Source organism: Ambystoma mexicanum, chromosome 2q, assembly GCF_040938575.1.
Source record: "Ambystoma mexicanum isolate Mex_15411 chromosome 2q, UKY_AmexF1_1, whole genome shotgun sequence".
Taxonomy (NCBI): domain Eukaryota; kingdom Metazoa; phylum Chordata; class Amphibia; order Caudata; family Ambystomatidae; genus Ambystoma; species Ambystoma mexicanum.
The window spans coordinates 186,443,196-186,459,180 of NC_090924.1; the positions used below are offsets into that span (position 1 = coordinate 186,443,196).

General features: G+C 44.2%; 3 non-coding genes across 3 annotated transcripts; all 3 read right to left on the reverse strand.

Annotated features, from left to right (window-relative positions):
• Positions 1 to 1,470: 1,470 nt before the first annotated feature.
• Positions 1,471 to 1,575, reverse strand: LOC138570836 (U6 spliceosomal RNA). The gene has a single exon (XR_011303859.1). It is a non-coding gene; the product is annotated as a U6 spliceosomal RNA (small nuclear RNA).
• A 5,467-nt stretch (positions 1,576 to 7,042) lies between these two features.
• Positions 7,043 to 7,147, reverse strand: LOC138570838 (U6 spliceosomal RNA). Its single transcript, XR_011303860.1, has one exon. It is a non-coding gene; the product is annotated as a U6 spliceosomal RNA (small nuclear RNA).
• Positions 7,148 to 12,622: 5,475 nt separating this feature from the next.
• LOC138570839 (U6 spliceosomal RNA) lies at positions 12,623 to 12,727 on the reverse strand. The gene has a single exon (XR_011303861.1). It is a non-coding gene; the product is annotated as a U6 spliceosomal RNA (small nuclear RNA).
• Between the last annotated feature and the right edge of the window lie 3,258 nt (positions 12,728 to 15,985).

Sequence of the window (15,985 nt, forward strand, 5' to 3'; positions counted from 1 at the left end):
CGTACAGCTTCATAAATAATCAGCAGGACCCTCTAGACCTTCCCCAAAAAACATGAAATGATTTCTCTGCATGTATGTGCGTTGAGCAGCGCAAGTCGTTTGCTTAATGCCAGTGGTTAAATGTCACTTTCCCACAGCGCAGAATAAAATCACTTGTACAGGTCCCTTCTGCAAAAGCATTACCGCTGTAGAAAGCAGTGAAAAGGTGAGGCAGTGTGCAGTCACCCCGACCCTTCACGGCCCTGATCGGCCACGATCGGCCAAGGACCTCTCTATGAGAGCTGAGGGTGGAATTTTTCTGGACCTCGGTAACTTAGGGAGACATGGCTAAAGGGTTCCTCAATCAACGGCCCAGCCTTTGCTTTGTGGCCTGTCCGAATATTTCTTTTCTCCAAATTATGTGCCGCTGCTCGGGTGTCATTTGGTGGGATGGAATGACCTCCCAGGAATGATCCTGGCAGATGATTTGCATAGGCACACCCCTTCTCCCTCTCTCTTAGCCCTGCTTTCTGCACAGTAGCAAGTATCTGGGGAAAATATAGTGGTCGAGGTAGGGTAGCAGTAACTAGCAACTCTGAGAAAGTAAATCTGGGGAGCTTGGCGACTTGTGGGGAACAACTGCAGAGCTCAGGTACTTTGTGGCACACGGAGGAGGTCTGTGGGATTTCAGTAAATTAGAGACATGCAACCTGGTCGGGAGTGCTTCAGGTCACCTTTGTTGCATGTTCCAAGCAACTCAACAAAGCATCAACAGGCTGAGATACCAGCCACAGAGCCTCTTTCCACTTGATTAAAAGCCTAAAATCTTTTCCATGTAAAAACATAGCCCCCCCCGAATACCATATTTTCTTTGTTTTTTCTCTCTCTCTCTCTCTCTCCCTCCCTCCTTAACCTTCCCCCCTCCTGCCCGCTCTCTTTCTCCCCCCGCCCCCTCCCTCCCCCTCTCACAACCATTTATTTTAAGTTTTCATGCACTGTAGCACATTCTGACAACGGTATTTCACAATGGGACTCTTTGAAAGTTACAGAAATCAAAAAAGAAACCAACCAACTAAAAGCAGCCAAAGCCAGAGTACACTGCTCAGCCCCAATTAAAGATTAAGGCCTAGAAGCAAGTAAAGCTGTAGTTCAGAACAATGTTTGCAAATAGCACCTTAAAGCAGTTTACGCTGGAGTGCACAACAAGGTGGAAACTGATAATACCGAGTTTGGTAAAATGGGATAAAAAAACAAAAGAAGCGTGCCACTTCTAAAAGTACAAGTCAAGAAATTGAAGGAGAGGGGGCTGTTCATTCAGTCAATAGGACTCACAAGTAAAAGGCTCCTGAGGCATGAGTGTTGAATTTGGCGCAAAATGTATTGTGTTGTCGTGTAATATGTATGAACATACAATTTCAATCTTCATTAAAAAAACATGTATTAAAAAATAAAGACTTGCAAATTAAGAAAGTTTCTGTCCTGTCATGTGCCAAAAATAGTGAATGCTTTACGAATGTGCGTGTCATCCTTTAGAGCAGGGGACAATTAAATGTTCACATTATCATTCCAATATTAGTACATGTGTTGCTGAAGCAAGTGCAAAGGGAGAGTCAATCAAACCATTGATTAGGACATCTAGTCAAAGGTTTGCCATACCAAATGTCCTTATGTCAGAGGGTAGAAAGTCCAAACACCATTTAAATATCGGGTGGTATGAAATGAAGAGGGAAACAACAATGAATAAGCATTCTTTGCTGCTGTATTGATCTGGTCCTAAAGGGTTTGGTTTAATGCCAATTATATTTGAAGATATACAGATTCATGCTCCAGGGTGCTTGCAAAATGACACCCCTCCCCATCACAATGGCTGGGTGATGCAAGCCTGAGAGCATCACAATAGACCCATAGACTTGAGAAAAACTCTGTACCACTGAGTGTATGTGGGCCCATGGCTGTATCAAGGACAAGGCAACAACAGGAAGTGGCTTAAGGCATCAGTGCCAGAAGCTGTCCGATTGAGCCCTGTAAGCAATAGATGTGGGACCATCCTTGAAGAGATTCTGAGGCTGATTTCAATGTTAACTTTACTGCTGATTTAAGGATTGCTGAACCTTCGACCCACGTCTAGTTTGCTCGGATAAGGCCTGGAAATCTTTTACAGCTTGTATTGGGGGGAGATGATGTGAGTTTATCAAGAGCAACGGGATATGAGGCATGTGTGCCACAAAAAGCAGGTCTAGGATTTTTTATAAGAAAGCCGCTTTAAGAAGAGAACTTTGGACAACCCTACTGAGAGCAAAAGTATTACACAAAAGGTAAGGGGGTCAGTGGGTCAACGGATAGCACATTTGACTGTGAGTCCGTCTTTTGTAAGTCCAAATACTACCTGGTTCGACATTTTCCAGGCTTTTTGTTTCATTTCTTAACAGATCCATTCCTATGTACCTCTGTGCTTTCAACAGAGTTTTCATTGTAAGGGAGGGACATACAATATGCCTTAAACATTCCTGGGCAGGGAAGACTCTATGTAAAAGAAAGAGTAGCAGACAGTTTAATAAATCATCAGCAGGACCCTCTAGATCTTCCCCAAAAAACATAACATTATTTCTCTGCATGTATGTGTGTTGAACAGCGCAAGTAGTTTGACATTTATCCACTGACATTAACCACTTTCCCACAGCGCAGAACAAAATCACTTGTACTGGCCCCTTCTGCAAAAGCATTACCACTGTAGAAAGCAGTGAAAAGGTGAGGCAGTGTGCAGTCACCCCCGACCCTTTACTCCCCTGATCGGCCACGATCGGCCAAGGACCTCTCTATGAGAGCTGAGGGTGGAATTTTTCTGGACCTCGGTAACTTAGGGAGGCATGGCTAAAGGGATCCTCAATCAACGGCCCAACCTTTGCTTTGTGGCCTGTCCGTATATGTCTGTTCTCCAAATTACCTGCTGCTGCCCAGGTGTCAGCTGGTAAGATGGAATGACCTGCCAGGTAGGATCCTGGCAGATGATTTGCATAGGCAAACCCCCTCTCCCTCTTTATTAGCCCTGCTTACTCCACAGTAGCAAGTATCTGGGGAAAATATAGTGGTCGAGGTGGGGTAGCAGTCACTAGCAACTTTGAGAAAGTAAATCTGGGGTGCTTTGCGACTTGTGGGGAACTACAGAGCTCAGTGCCCAGAACTTTGTGGCACAGGGAGGAGGTCTGTGGGATTTCAGTAACTTGGAGACATGCAACCTGGTTGGGAGTGCTTCAGGTCTCCTTCCTTGCATGTTCCAAGCAACTCAACAAAGCATCAACAGGCTGAGATACCAGCCACAGAGCCATTTCCACTTGATTAAAAGCCTAAAATCTTTTCCATGTAAAAACATAGCCCCCCAACCCCCGAATACCATATTTTCTTTGTTTCCTCTCTCTCTGTCTCTCTCTCTCTCTCCCTTCCTCCTTCCCTCCCTCCTTCCTCCCTCCCGCCCGCTCTCTTTCTCCCCCCGCCCCCTCCCTCCCCCTCTCCCTCTCCCTCTCACAACCATTTATTTTAAGTTTTCATGCACTGTAGCATATTCTGACAATGGTATTTCATAATGGGACTCTTTGAAGGTTACAGAAATCAAAAAAGAAATCAACCAACTAAAAGCAGCCAAATCCAGAGTACACTGCTCAGCCCCAATTAAAGATAAAGGCCTAGAAGCAAATAAAGCTGTAGTTCAGAGCGATGTTTGCAAATAGCACCTTAAAGCAGTTTACGCTGGCGTGCACAACAATGGGGAAAGTGATAATACTGAATTTGGTCGAATGGGAACCGTGCTACTTCTAAAAGTACAAGTCAAGAAATTGAAGGGGACGGGGCTGTTCATTCAGTCACTAGGACTCACAAGTAAAAGGCTCCTGAGGCATTAGTGTTGAATTTGGCGCAAAATGTATTGTGTTGTTGTTTAATATGTATGAATAATATTTCTGTTCTCCAAATTGCCTGCCGCTGCCCAGGCGTCAGCCCCTATGAACATACAATTTCAATCTTCATCAAAAAAGATGAATTAAAAAATAAAGACTTGCAAATTAACAAAGTTTCTGTCCCGTCATGTGCTAAAAATAGTGAATGCTTTACAAATGTACGTGTCATCCTTCAGAGCAGGGGCCAATTCAATGTTCCCATTATCATTCCAATATTAGTACATGTGTTGCTGAGCTACATAGGAATGGATCTGTTAAGAAATTAAACAAAAAGCCTGGGAAAATGTTGAAACAGGTAGGATTTGGACTAACAATAAACTGACTCACAGTCAGATGTGCTATCCCTTGACCCACTGACCCCCTTATCTTTTGTGTAATCCTTTTGCTCTCAGCAGGGCTGTCCATCCAAAGTTCCCTACTTAAAGGGGCTTTCTTATTAAAAAAAAATCCCAGAGCTGTTTTTTATGGCCCACATGCCTCATATCCCGTTGCTCTCGATAAACTCACATCATCTCCCACCAATGCAAGCTGTAAAAGATGTCAAGGGCATAGCCAAGGAAACTAGACGTGGGTCGACGGTTGAGCAATCGTTAAATCAGCAGCAAAAATAACATTGAAATCAGCCTCAGAATCTCTTAAAGGATGGGTCAACATTGGTTGCTTTCAGGGCGCAATCGGGCAGCCTCTGGTGCTGGCGCCTTAAGGCAAGCGCAAAGGGAGAGCCAACCAAACCATTGATTAGGACCTCTGAACTTTCTGCCTGTGACATAAGGACATTTGATATGGCAAATCATTGACCAAACACCATTTATATGTTGGATGGTATGAAATTAAGAGGCAAACAGCAATACATCAGCATTCTTTTTCTGCCGTATTGATCCGGTCCTAAAGGGTTTGGTTTAATGGCAATTATATTTAAAGATAAACAGATTCATGCTGCAGGGTGCTTGCAAATTGACACACCCTCCCCATCACGAAGGCTGGGTGATGCAAGCGTGAGAGCATCACGGCAGACCCATAGACACGAGAAACACTCTATTCCCCTGAGTGCATGTGGGCCCATGGCTGGATCAAGGACAAGGCAAGAACAGGAGCTGGCTTAAGCTGTCAGCACCCAGGCTGCCCCATTGCGTGCTGCAAGCAACAGATGTTGGACCATCCTTTAAGAGATTCTGAGGCTGATTTCAATGTTAACTCTGCTGCTGATTTAAGGATTGCTTAACCTTCGACCCGAGTCTAGTTTGCTTGGCTAAGCCCTGAAAATCTTTTACAGCTTGTATTGGTGGGAGATGATGTGAATTTATAAAGAGCAACGGGATATGAGGCTTGTGTGCCACAAAATGCAGGTCTATGATCTTTTATATGAAAGCCACTTTGGAAAATCCTATTGAGAGCAAAAGGATTACACAAAAGGAAAGGGGGTCAGTGGGTGAAGAGATACAATTAACTGACTCACAGTCAGATGTGCTAAGTCCAAATCCTACCCGTTTCGACATTTTGTCCAGGTTTTTCGTTTCATTTCTTAACAGATCCATTCCTATGTACCTCTGTGCTTTTAAGAGAGTTTTCATTGTAAGGGAGGGATATACAGTATGCCTTAAACATTCCTGGGCAGGGAAGACTCTCTGTAAAAGCAAGAGTAGCGTACAGCTTCATAAATAATCAGCAGGACCCTCTAGACCTTCCCCAAAAAACATGAAATGATTTCTCTGCATGTATGTGCGTTGAGCAGCGCAAGTCGTTTGCTTAATGCCAGTGGTTAAATGTCACTTTCCCACAGCGCAGAATAAAATCACTTGTACAGGTCCCTTCTGCAAAAGCATTACCGCTGTAGAAAGCAGTGAAAAGGTGAGGCAGTGTGCAGTCACCCCGACCCTTCACGGCCCTGATCGGCCACGATCGGCCAAGGACCTCTCTATGAGAGCTGAGGGTGGAATTTTTCTGGACCTCGGTAACTTAGGGAGACATGGCTAAAGGGTTCCTCAATCAACGGCCCAGCCTTTGCTTTGTGGCCTGTCCGAATATTTCTGTTCTCCAAATTATGTGCCGCTGCTCGGGTGTCATTTGGTGGGATGGAATGACCTCCCAGGAATGATCCTGGCAGATGATTTGCATAGGCACACCCCTTCTCCCTCTCTCTTAGCCCTGCTTTCTGCACAGTAGCAAGTATCTGGGGAAAATATAGTGGTCGAGGTAGGGTAGCAGTAACTAGCAACTCTGAGAAAGTAAATCTGGGGAGCTTGGCGACTTGTGGGGAACAACTGCAGAGCTCAGGTACTTTGTGGCACACGGAGGAGGTCTGTGGGATTTCAGTAAATTAGAGACATGCAACCTGGTCGGGAGTGCTTCAGGTCACCTTTGTTGCATGTTCCAAGCAACTCAACAAAGCATCAACAGGCTGAGATACCAGCCACAGAGCCTCTTTCCACTTGATTAAAAGCCTAAAATCTTTTCCATGTAAAAACATAGCCCCCCCCGAATACCATATTTTCTTTGTTTTTTCTCTCTCTCTCTCTCTCTCCCTCCCTCCTTAACCTTCCCCCCTCCTGCCCGCTCTCTTTCTCCCCCCGCCCCCTCCCTCCCCCTCTCACAACCATTTATTTTAAGTTTTCATGCACTGTAGCACATTCTGACAACGGTATTTCACAATGGGACTCTTTGAAAGTTACAGAAATCAAAAAAGAAACCAACCAACTAAAAGCAGCCAAAGCCAGAGTACACTGCTCAGCCCCAATTAAAGATTAAGGCCTAGAAGCAAGTAAAGCTGTAGTTCAGAACAATGTTTGCAAATAGCACCTTAAAGCAGTTTACGCTGGAGTGCACAACAAGGTGGAAACTGATAATACCGAGTTTGGTAAAATGGGATAAAAAAACAAAAGAAGCGTGCCACTTCTAAAAGTACAAGTCAAGAAATTGAAGGAGAGGGGGCTGTTCATTCAGTCAATAGGACTCACAAGTAAAAGGCTCCTGAGGCATGAGTGTTGAATTTGGCGCAAAATGTATTGTGTTGTCGTGTAATATGTATGAACATACAATTTCAATCTTCATTAAAAAAACATGTATTAAAAAATAAAGACTTGCAAATTAAGAAAGTTTCTGTCCTGTCATGTGCCAAAAATAGTGAATGCTTTACGAATGTGCGTGTCATCCTTTAGAGCAGGGGACAATTAAATGTTCACATTATCATTCCAATATTAGTACATGTGTTGCTGAAGCAAGTGCAAAGGGAGAGTCAATCAAACCATTGATTAGGACATCTAGTCAAAGGTTTGCCATACCAAATGTCCTTATGTCAGAGGGTAGAAAGTCCAAACACCATTTAAATATCGGGTGGTATGAAATGAAGAGGGAAACAACAATGAATAAGCATTCTTTGCTGCTGTATTGATCTGGTCCTAAAGGGTTTGGTTTAATGCCAATTATATTTGAAGATATACAGATTCATGCTCCAGGGTGCTTGCAAAATGACACCCCTCCCCATCACAATGGCTGGGTGATGCAAGCCTGAGAGCATCACAATAGACCCATAGACTTGAGAAAAACTCTGTACCACTGAGTGTATGTGGGCCCATGGCTGTATCAAGGACAAGGCAACAACAGGAAGTGGCTTAAGGCATCAGTGCCAGAAGCTGTCCGATTGAGCCCTGTAAGCAATAGATGTGGGACCATCCTTGAAGAGATTCTGAGGCTGATTTCAATGTTAACTTTACTGCTGATTTAAGGATTGCTGAACCTTCGACCCACGTCTAGTTTGCTCGGATAAGGCCTGGAAATCTTTTACAGCTTGTATTGGGGGGAGATGATGTGAGTTTATCAAGAGCAACGGGATATGAGGCATGTGTGCCACAAAAAGCAGGTCTAGGATTTTTTATAAGAAAGCCGCTTTAAGAAGAGAACTTTGGACAACCCTACTGAGAGCAAAAGTATTACACAAAAGGTAAGGGGGTCAGTGGGTCAACGGATAGCACATTTGACTGTGAGTCCGTCTTTTGTAAGTCCAAATACTACCTGGTTCGACATTTTCCAGGCTTTTTGTTTCATTTCTTAACAGATCCATTCCTATGTACCTCTGTGCTTTCAACAGAGTTTTCATTGTAAGGGAGGGACATACAATATGCCTTAAACATTCCTGGGCAGGGAAGACTCTATGTAAAAGAAAGAGTAGCAGACAGTTTAATAAATCATCAGCAGGACCCTCTAGATCTTCCCCAAAAAACATAACATTATTTCTCTGCATGTATGTGTGTTGAACAGCGCAAGTAGTTTGACATTTATCCACTGACATTAACCACTTTCCCACAGCGCAGAACAAAATCACTTGTACTGGCCCCTTCTGCAAAAGCATTACCACTGTAGAAAGCAGTGAAAAGGTGAGGCAGTGTGCAGTCACCCCCGACCCTTTACTCCCCTGATCGGCCACGATCGGCCAAGGACCTCTCTATGAGAGCTGAGGGTGGAATTTTTCTGGACCTCGGTAACTTAGGGAGGCATGGCTAAAGGGATCCTCAATCAACGGCCCAACCTTTGCTTTGTGGCCTGTCCGTATATGTCTGTTCTCCAAATTACCTGCTGCTGCCCAGGTGTCAGCTGGTAAGATGGAATGACCTGCCAGGTAGGATCCTGGCAGATGATTTGCATAGGCAAACCCCCTCTCCCTCTTTATTAGCCCTGCTTACTCCACAGTAGCAAGTATCTGGGGAAAATATAGTGGTCGAGGTGGGGTAGCAGTCACTAGCAACTTTGAGAAAGTAAATCTGGGGTGCTTTGCGACTTGTGGGGAACTACAGAGCTCAGTGCCCAGAACTTTGTGGCACAGGGAGGAGGTCTGTGGGATTTCAGTAACTTGGAGACATGCAACCTGGTTGGGAGTGCTTCAGGTCTCCTTCCTTGCATGTTCCAAGCAACTCAACAAAGCATCAACAGGCTGAGATACCAGCCACAGAGCCATTTCCACTTGATTAAAAGCCTAAAATCTTTTCCATGTAAAAACATAGCCCCCCAACCCCCGAATACCATATTTTCTTTGTTTCCTCTCTCTCTGTCTCTCTCTCTCTCTCCCTTCCTCCTTCCCTCCCTCCTTCCTCCCTCCCGCCCGCTCTCTTTCTCCCCCCGCCCCCTCCCTCCCCCTCTCCCTCTCCCTCTCACAACCATTTATTTTAAGTTTTCATGCACTGTAGCATATTCTGACAATGGTATTTCATAATGGGACTCTTTGAAGGTTACAGAAATCAAAAAAGAAATCAACCAACTAAAAGCAGCCAAATCCAGAGTACACTGCTCAGCCCCAATTAAAGATAAAGGCCTAGAAGCAAATAAAGCTGTAGTTCAGAGCGATGTTTGCAAATAGCACCTTAAAGCAGTTTACGCTGGCGTGCACAACAATGGGGAAAGTGATAATACTGAATTTGGTCGAATGGGAACCGTGCTACTTCTAAAAGTACAAGTCAAGAAATTGAAGGGGACGGGGCTGTTCATTCAGTCACTAGGACTCACAAGTAAAAGGCTCCTGAGGCATTAGTGTTGAATTTGGCGCAAAATGTATTGTGTTGTTGTTTAATATGTATGAATAATATTTCTGTTCTCCAAATTGCCTGCCGCTGCCCAGGCGTCAGCCCCTATGAACATACAATTTCAATCTTCATCAAAAAAGATGAATTAAAAAATAAAGACTTGCAAATTAACAAAGTTTCTGTCCCGTCATGTGCTAAAAATAGTGAATGCTTTACAAATGTACGTGTCATCCTTCAGAGCAGGGGCCAATTCAATGTTCCCATTATCATTCCAATATTAGTACATGTGTTGCTGAGCTACATAGGAATGGATCTGTTAAGAAATTAAACAAAAAGCCTGGGAAAATGTTGAAACAGGTAGGATTTGGACTAACAATAAACTGACTCACAGTCAGATGTGCTATCCCTTGACCCACTGACCCCCTTATCTTTTGTGTAATCCTTTTGCTCTCAGCAGGGCTGTCCATCCAAAGTTCCCTACTTAAAGGGGCTTTCTTATTAAAAAAAAATCCCAGAGCTGTTTTTTATGGCCCACATGCCTCATATCCCGTTGCTCTCGATAAACTCACATCATCTCCCACCAATGCAAGCTGTAAAAGATGTCAAGGGCATAGCCAAGGAAACTAGACGTGGGTCGAAGGTTGAGCAATCGTTAAATCAGCAGCAAAAATAACATTGAAATCAGCCTCAGAATCTCTTAAAGGATGGGTCAACATTGGTTGCTTTCAGGGCGCAATCGGGCAGCCTCTGGTGCTGGCGCCTTAAGGCAAGCGCAAAGGGAGAGCCAACCAAACCATTGATTAGGACCTCTGAACTTTCTGCCTGTGACATAAGGACATTTGATATGGCAAATCATTGACCAAACACCATTTATATGTTGGATGGTATGAAATTAAGAGGCAAACAGCAATACATCAGCATTCTTTTTCTGCCGTATTGATCCGGTCCTAAAGGGTTTGGTTTAATGGCAATTATATTTAAAGATAAACAGATTCATGCTGCAGGGTGCTTGCAAATTGACACACCCTCCCCATCACGAAGGCTGGGTGATGCAAGCGTGAGAGCATCACGGCAGACCCATAGACACGAGAAACACTCTATTCCCCTGAGTGCATGTGGGCCCATGGCTGGATCAAGGACAAGGCAAGAACAGGAGCTGGCTTAAGCTGTCAGCACCCAGGCTGCCCCATTGCGTGCTGCAAGCAACAGATGTTGGACCATCCTTTAAGAGATTCTGAGGCTGATTTCAATGTTAACTCTGCTGCTGATTTAAGGATTGCTTAACCTTCGACCCGAGTCTAGTTTGCTTGGCTAAGCCCTGAAAATCTTTTACAGCTTGTATTGGTGGGAGATGATGTGAATTTATAAAGAGCAACGGGATATGAGGCTTGTGTGCCACAAAATGCAGGTCTATGATCTTTTATATGAAAGCCACTTTGGAAAATCCTATTGAGAGCAAAAGGATTACACAAAAGGAAAGGGGGTCAGTGGGTGAAGAGATACAATTAACTGACTCACAGTCAGATGTGCTAAGTCCAAATCCTACCCGTTTCGACATTTTGTCCAGGTTTTTCGTTTCATTTCTTAACAGATCCATTCCTATGTACCTCTGTGCTTTTAACAGAGTTTTCATTGTAAGGGAGGGATATACAGTATGCCTTAAACATTCCTGGGCAGGGAAGACTCTCTGTAAAAGCAAGAGTAGCGTACAGCTTCATAAATAATCAGCAGGACCCTCTAGACCTTCCCCAAAAAACATGAAATGATTTCTCTGCATGTATGTGCGTTGAGCAGCGCAAGTCGTTTGGTTAATGCCAGTGGTTAAATGTCACTTTCCCACAGCGCAGAATAAAATCACTTGTACAGGTCCCTTCTGCAAAAGCATTACCGCTGTAGAAAGCAGTGAAAAGGTGAGGCAGTGTGCAGTCACCCCGACCCTTCACGGCCCTGATCGGCCACGATCGGCCAAGGACCTCTCTATGAGAGCTGAGGGTGGAATTTTTCTGGACCTCGGTAACTTAGGGAGACATGGCTAAAGGGTTCCTCAATCAACGGCCCAGCCTTTGCTTTGTGGCCTGTCCGAATATTTCTGTTCTCCAAATTATGTGCCGCTGCTCGGGTGTCATTTGGTGGGATGGAATGACCTCCCAGGAATGATCCTGGCAGATGATTTGCATAGGCACACCCCTTCTCCCTCTCTCTTAGCCCTGCTTTCTGCACAGTAGCAAGTATCTGGGGAAAATATAGTGGTCGAGGTAGGGTAGCAGTAACTAGCAACTCTGAGAAAGTAAATCTGGGGAGCTTGGCGACTTGTGGGGAACAACTGCAGAGCTCAGGTACTTTGTGGCACACGGAGGAGGTCTGTGGGATTTCAGTAAATTAGAGACATGCAACCTGGTCGGGAGTGCTTCAGGTCACCTTTGTTGCATGTTCCAAGCAACTCAACAAAGCATCAACAGGCTGAGATACCAGCCACAGAGCCTCTTTCCACTTGATTAAAAGCCTAAAATCTTTTCCATGTAAAAACATAGCCCCCCCCGAATACCATATTTTCTTTGTTTTTTCTCTCTCTCTCTCTCTCTCTCTCTCTCCCTCCCTCCTTAACCTTCCCCCCTCCTGCCCGCTCTCTTTCTCCCCCCGCCCCCTCCCTCCCCCTCTCACAACCATTTATTTTAAGTTTTCATGCACTGTAGCACATTCTGACAACGGTATTTCACAATGGGACTCTTTGAAAGTTACAGAAATCAAAAAAGAAACCAACCAACTAAAAGCAGCCAAAGCCAGAGTACACTGCTCAGCCCCAATTAAAGATTAAGGCCTAGAAGCAAGTAAAGCTGTAGTTCAGAACAATGTTTGCAAATAGCACCTTAAAGCAGTTTACGCTGGAGTGCACAACAAGGTGGAAACTGATAATACCGAGTTTGGTAAAATGGGATAAAAAAACAAAAGAAGCGTGCCACTTCTAAAAGTACAAGTCAAGAAATTGAAGGAGAGGGGGCTGTTCATTCAGTCAATAGGACTCACAAGTAAAAGGCTCCTGAGGCATGAGTGTTGAATTTGGCGCAAAATGTATTGTGTTGTCGTGTAATATGTATGAACATACAATTTCAATCTTCATTAAAAAAACATGTATTAAAAAATAAAGACTTGCAAATTAAGAAAGTTTCTGTCCTGTCATGTGCCAAAAATAGTGAATGCTTTACGAATGTGCGTGTCATCCTTTAGAGCAGGGGACAATTAAATGTTCACATTATCATTCCAATATTAGTACATGTGTTGCTGAAGCAAGTGCAAAGGGAGAGTCAATCAAACCATTGATTAGGACATCTAGTCAAAGGTTTGCCATACCAAATGTCCTTATGTCAGAGGGTAGAAAGTCCAAACACCATTTAAATATCGGGTGGTATGAAATGAAGAGGGAAACAACAATGAATAAGCATTCTTTGCTGCTGTATTGATCTGGTCCTAAAGGGTTTGGTTTAATGCCAATTATATTTGAAGATATACAGATTCATGCTCCAGGGTGCTTGCAAAATGACACCCCTCCCCATCACAATGGCTGGGTGATGCAAGCCTGAGAGCATCACAATAGACCCATAGACTTGAGAAAAACTCTGTACCACTGAGTGTATGTGGGCCCATGGCTGTATCAAGGACAAGGCAACAACAGGAAGTGGCTTAAGGCATCAGTGCCAGAAGCTGTCCGATTGAGCCCTGTAAGCAATAGATGTGGGACCATCCTTGAAGAGATTCTGAGGCTGATTTCAATGTTAACTTTACTGCTGATTTAAGGATTGCTGAACCTTCGACCCACGTCTAGTTTGCTCGGATAAGGCCTGGAAATCTTTTACAGCTTGTATTGGGGGGAGATGATGTGAGTTTATCAAGAGCAACGGGATATGAGGCATGTGTGCCACAAAAAGCAGGTCTAGGATTTTTTATAAGAAAGCCGCTTTAAGAAGAGAACTTTGGACAACCCTACTGAGAGCAAAAGTATTACACAAAAGGTAAGGGGGTCAGTGGGTCAACGGATAGCACATTTGACTGTGAGTCCGTCTTTTGTAAGTCCAAATACTACCTGGTTCGACATTTTCCAGGCTTTTTGTTTCATTTCTTAACAGATCCATTCCTATGTACCTCTGTGCTTTCAACAGAGTTTTCATTGTAAGGGAGGGACATACAATATGCCTTAAACATTCCTGGGCAGGGAAGACTCTATGTAAAAGAAAGAGTAGCAGACAGTTTAATAAATCATCAGCAGGACCCTCTAGATCTTCCCCAAAAAACATAACATTATTTCTCTGCATGTATGTGTGTTGAACAGCGCAAGTAGTTTGACATTTATCCACTGACGTTAACCACTTTCCCACAGCGCAGAACAAAATCACTTGTACTGGCCCCTTCTGCAAAAGCATTACCACTGTAGAAAGCAGTGAAAAGGTGAGGCAGTGTGCAGTCACCCCCGACCCTTTACTCCCCTGATCGGCCACGATCGGCCAAGGACCTCTCTATGAGAGCGGAGGGTGGAATTTTTCTGGACCTCGGTAACTTAGGGAGGCATGGCTAAAGGGATCCTCAATCAACGGCCCAACCTTTGCTTTGTGGCCTGTCCGTATATGTCTGTTCTCCAAATTACCTGCTGCTGCCCAGGTGTCAGCTGGTAAGATGGAATGACCTGCCAGGTAGGATCCTGGCAGATGATTTGCATAGGCAAACCCCCTCTCCCTCTTTATTAGCCCTGCTTACTCCACAGTAGCAAGTATCTGGGGAAAATATAGTGGTCGAGGTGGGGTAGCAGTCACTAGCAACTTTGAGAAAGTAAATCTGGGGTGCTTTGCGACTTGTGGGGAACTACAGAGCTCAGTGCCCAGAACTTTGTGGCACAGGGAGGAGGTCTGTGGGATTTCAGTAACTTGGAGACATGCAACCTGGTTGGGAGTGCTTCAGGTCTCCTTCCTTGCATGTTCCAAGCAACTCAACAAAGCATCAACAGGCTGAGATACCAGCCACAGAGCCATTTCCACTTGATTAAAAGCCTAAAATCTTTTCCATGTAAAAACATAGCCCCCCAACCCCCGAATACCATATTTTCTTTGTTTCCTCTCTCTCTGTCTCTCTCTCTCTCTCCCTTCCTCCTTCCCTCCCTCCTTCCTCCCTCCCGCCCGCTCTCTTTCTCCCCCCGCCCCCTCCCTCCCCCTCTCCCTCTCCCTCTCACAACCATTTATTTTAAGTTTTCATGCACTGTAGCATATTCTGACAATGGTATTTCATAATGGGACTCTTTGAAGGTTACAGAAATCAAAAAAGAAATCAACCAACTAAAAGCAGCCAAATCCAGAGTACACTGCTCAGCCCCAATTAAAGATAAAGGCCTAGAAGCAAATAAAGCTGTAGTTCAGAGCGATGTTTGCAAATAGCACCTTAAAGCAGTTTACGCTGGCGTGCACAACAATGGGGAAAGTGATAATACTGAATTTGGTCGAATGGGAACCGTGCTACTTCTAAAAGTACAAGTCAAGAAATTGAAGGGGACGGGGCTGTTCATTCAGTCACTAGGACTCACAAGTAAAAGGCTCCTGAGGCATTAGTGTTGAATTTGGCGCAAAATGTATTGTGTTGTTGTTTAATATGTATGAATAATATTTCTGTTCTCCAAATTGCCTGCCGCTGCCCAGGCGTCAGCCCCTATGAACATACAATTTCAATCTTCATCAAAAAAGATGAATTAAAAAATAAAGACTTGCAAATTAACAAAGTTTCTGTCCCGTCATGTGCTAAAAATAGTGAATGCTTTACAAATGTACGTGTCATCCTTCAGAGCAGGGGCCAATTCAATGTTCCCATTATCATTCCAATATTAGTACATGTGTTGCTGAGCTACATAGGAATGGATCTGTTAAGAAATTAAACAAAAAGCCTGGGAAAATGTTGAAACAGGTAGGATTTGGACTAACAATAAACTGACTCACAGTCAGATGTGCTATCCCTTGACCCACTGACCCCCTTATCTTTTGTGTAATCCTTTTGCTCTCAGCAGGGCTGTCCATCCAAAGTTCCCTACTTAAAGGGGCTTTCTTATTAAAAAAAAATCCCAGAGCTGTTTTTTATGGCCCACATGCCTCATATCCCGTTGCTCTCGATAAACTCACATCATCTCCCACCAATGCAAGCTGTAAAAGATGTCAAGGGCATAGCCAAGGAAACTAGACGTGGGTCGAAGGTTGAGCAATCGTTAAATCAGCAGCAAAAATAACATTGAAATCAGCCTCAGAATCTCTTAAAGGATGGGTCAACATTGGTTGCTTTCAGGGCGCAATCGGGCAGCCTCTGGTGCTGGCGCCTTAAGGCAAGCGCAAAGGGAGAGCCAACCAAACCATTGATTAGGACCTCTGAACTTTCTGCCTGTGACATAAGGACATTTGATATGGCAAATCATTGACCAAACACCATTTATATGTTGGATGGTATGAAATTAAGAGGCAAACAGCAATACATCAGCATTCTTTTTCTGCCGTATTGATCCGGTCCTAAAGGGTTTGGTTTAAT